Source organism: Heterocephalus glaber, unplaced genomic scaffold, assembly GCF_053883595.1.
Source record: "Heterocephalus glaber isolate CG9 unplaced genomic scaffold, H.glaber_assembly_v1.0 deba00001662, whole genome shotgun sequence".
Taxonomy (NCBI): Eukaryota; Metazoa; Chordata; class Mammalia; order Rodentia; family Bathyergidae; genus Heterocephalus; species Heterocephalus glaber.
The window spans coordinates 1,456,143-1,460,272 of record NW_028258403.1 but is presented as its reverse complement, the minus strand read 5'-3'; positions in this window follow the sequence as shown (position 1 = coordinate 1,460,272).

Sequence of the window (4,130 nt, the reverse complement as noted above, 5' to 3'; positions counted from 1 at the left end):
CATGACCAAAAAAAAAAAAAAAATCTACACCTAGACATATAATAGTTAAGATCCCAGAAACCCAACAGAAGAACAAAATTCTACAGGCAGTTAGAGAAAAGAAACAAATCACGTACAAAGTAAAGCCCATCAGAATCACAGCAGATTTCTCAACACAAACCCTCAAATCAAGGAGAACCTGGAGTGAAGTATTTCAAGCACTAAAAGAAAATAACTTTCAACCTAGACTGCTGTATCTGGAAAAATTATCTTTCAAAATCGATGGGGAAATTAGATACTTTCATGACAAAGAACACCTGAGAAATTTCATGAACACCAAACCAGCACTCCAAACAATTTTATGCAATATCCTAGAAAAAGACAATGAAGGTCACAACTCCATGAGGGCCAACAGAGAGAAGACACCATGCAAGGTAAGATACTAAAGGGAAAGGGAGAAAAATGAGAAATAAAAGACCCAACAACAATAAAACATCATGGCAAGGATGAGTCAATATCTCTCAATTATAACTATCAATGTTAATGGCCTCAATTCACCAATCAAAAGAAAAAGACTGACAAAATGGATTAAGAAGCAAAACCCACTAATATGCTGTATACAAGAAACACATCTAACTCAAAAGGAAATTCATAGACTGAAAGTAAAAGGATGGAAAACAGTTCTCCACATGACAGGTACCCAGAAAAAAGCAGGAGTACCAATCTTATTGCAGACAAAGCAGATTTCAAACCAAAAGTAATTAAGAGAGACAAAGATGGTCACTACATCCTTGTGAAGGGAACAATCCAAGAGGAAGAGATGACAATCCTAAATATTTATGCACCAAATATGAATGCACCCAACTATACACAACAAATATTAATGGACATGAAAAACCAAATAAGCAATAACATAATTGTAGTGGGGGACCTAAACACCCCTCTATCACAAATAGACAGATCAACTAGAAAAAAAATTAACAATGAAATTCTAGAACTGAACCAAGCTATTGAACAAATGGACTTAATAGATGTTTACAGAGTGTTCCACCCCACAAAATCAGAATACACTTTCTTTTCAGCTGCACGTGGGTCATTCTCCAAAATAGATCACATCCTAGCTCATAGGACATATCTAAGTAAATGTAAAAGAATTGAAGTTATCCTCTGGATATTATCAGACCATAGTGCAATAAAATTGTAGATCAATAACATAAGAAACCGCAAAACACCCCCACACACGTGGAAATTGAATAACACCCTCCTGAACAACCAATGGGTGACAGAGGAAATTAAAGAAGAAATTAGACAGTTTCTACAAGTAAGTGATAATGCCAGTACAACATACAGGAATGGGCGGGACACAATGAAAGCAGTTCTATGCAGGAAATTCATAGCAGTGAATGTTCATATTAGGAAAACAGAGAGAACTCAGTTAAATAACCTAATGCAGAACCTCAAGCTTCTAGAAAAGGAAGAGCATAACAAACCCAAAGCTCGTACAAAACAGGAAATTATAAAGATATGAGCAGAAATCAATGCAATGGAGACTAAGACAATGATACAAAAAAATCAATGAATGGAAGAGCTTGTTTTTTGAAAGAATAAATAAAATTGATAAACCTTTAGACAACCTTATCAAAAAAAGGAAAGAAAATGCTCAAATTCAAGCAATTAAGGATGAAAAAATCAAAGCCACAACAGATCCAAGAGAAATCCAGAGGATCATCATTACCTACTTTGAGAACCTGTACTCTAATAAAATGGAAAACACAGAAGAAATGGACAGATTCCTAGATACATACAAATTGCCAAAGTTAGTTGAAGAAGATATAGAAATTCTAAACATCCCAATAACAATGAGTGAAATTGAAAAGGTAATAAAAAATTTACCAATAAAGAAAAGTGCAGATCCTGATGGGTTCACTGCTGAATTCAACAAGACATTTAAAGAAGAAATATCACCATTACTCTTTAAAGTCATAAAGGAAACTGAAAGGTAAGCAAGGCTTCCAAATTCTTTCCTGGAAGCAAGTGTTACTTTGATCCCAAAACCAGGGAAAGACCCAACCCCAAAAGAGAACTATAGACCAATCTCCCTAATGAACATAGATGCAAAAATCTTCAACAAGATACTGGCAAACAGAATACAGAGGGTCATCAAGAAGATCATACACTCTGACCAAGTCGGATTTATCCCATGGATGCAAGGATGGTTCAACATCCGTAAATAAATAAATGTAATACACTATATTAACAGAGTCAAGGACAAAAACCATATGATCATCTCAATAGATGCAGAAAAGGCATTTGACAAAATCCAGCACCCATTGATGATAAAAAACTACAGAAAATTGGAATAGAAGGTCTTTATCTCAACCTCATTAAGGCTATCTATGAAAAACCAACAGTCAACATCATATTAAATGGTCAAAACCTGAAAACTTTCATGCTAAAATCAGGAACAAGACAAGGATGCCCACTATCACCACTCCTGTTCAATATGGCTCTGGAAATATTAGCCATAACAATTAGAAAAGAGAAAGAAATAAAAGGAATAATGGATAGGAAAGGAAGAAGTGAAACTGTCATTATTTGCTGATGATATGATACTTTACATAGAAGACCCAAGAAAGTCAGTCAAAAGTCTTCTAGACCTAATTGATAGATTCAGTAGAGTAGTTGGATACAAGGTCAACACTGAAAAAACAATAGCCTTCTTATGTGCAAATAGCAGACCCAGTGAGAGAGAAATTTGGGAAATAATTCATTTTACAATAGCATCCAAAAAAATGAAATATCTAGGAATCAACCTAACAAAGGAAGCAAAAGACTGAAAACTACACTGAAAACTACAGCACTATGAAGAAGGAGATCAAAGAAGATATAAGAAAATAGAAAGATATACCTTGTTCCTAGGTAGGAAGAATCAGTATAGTGAAAATGGCCATACTTCCAAAACTACTATATAGATTTAATGCAATACCAATTGAAATTCCAACAATATACTTCACAGAACTAGATAAAGGAATCCAAAAATTCATTTGGAAGCAGAAGAAACCTAGAATAGTAAAAGCAATTGTAGGCAACAGAGACATGGCTGGGGGTATCACAATCCCCACCTTGAAATTATACTACAAAGCTACTGTGATAAAAACAGCATGGTACTGGCAAAGAAACAGACCTGAAGATCAACGGAATAGATTAGAAGATGCAGAAACAACTCCAGACATACTCAGCCACCTCATCTTTGACAAAGGAGCCAACCACCCTCATTGGAGGAAAGATAGCCTGTTCAATAAATGGTGTTGGAAAAACTGGATTTCAACCTGACAAAGATTATAACTAGACTCATACCCATCACTGTGCACTAAAGTAAGATCAAAGTGGATTAAAGAGCTAAATATTAAGACAGAAATACTAAACTTGCTGGAAGATAAGTTGGGTAGAACTCTCAATGACATTGGCATAGGAAAAGACTTTATGAACAAATCTTCAGTAGTACAGTAGCTAACACAAAGAATCAACAACTGGGATCTCATCATATTAAAAAGTTTCTGCACTGCAAGAGAAACTGCCAGCAGAGCTAAGAGGCAACCTACAATATGGGAAGAAATTTTTAGCAGCTGTACCTCAGACAGAGGTCTACTATCGAGAATATATAAAGAATTGAAAAAAATCAGACCCCCCAAGTTCAAAGACCCAATTCAAAAATGGGCATCCAAAATGAACAGACATTTCTCAGAAAAAGAAGTAAAAACAGCAAATAAATATATGAAAAAATGTTCAACATCAGTGGTCATTTGAGAGGTGCAGATGAAAACAACACTGAGATTCCACCTCACCCCAGAAAGAATGGCAGAGAAAATTAAAGAAGAAATCAAACAGTTCCTTCAATTAAATGACAATGACAGTGCAACATATCAGAATCTATGGGACACAATGAAAGCAGCCTTATGAGGGAAAATCATAGCAGTGAATACTCATATTAGGAAAACAGCAAGTTTAACACCAAATTAAACAACCTGATGCTGAACCTCAAGCTTCTAGAAAAAGAGGAGCAGGACAAACCCAAAGCTCATACAAGGGAGGAAATTATAAAGATCAGAGCAGAAATCAATGCAATGGAGACTAAGAGAACTATACAAAAA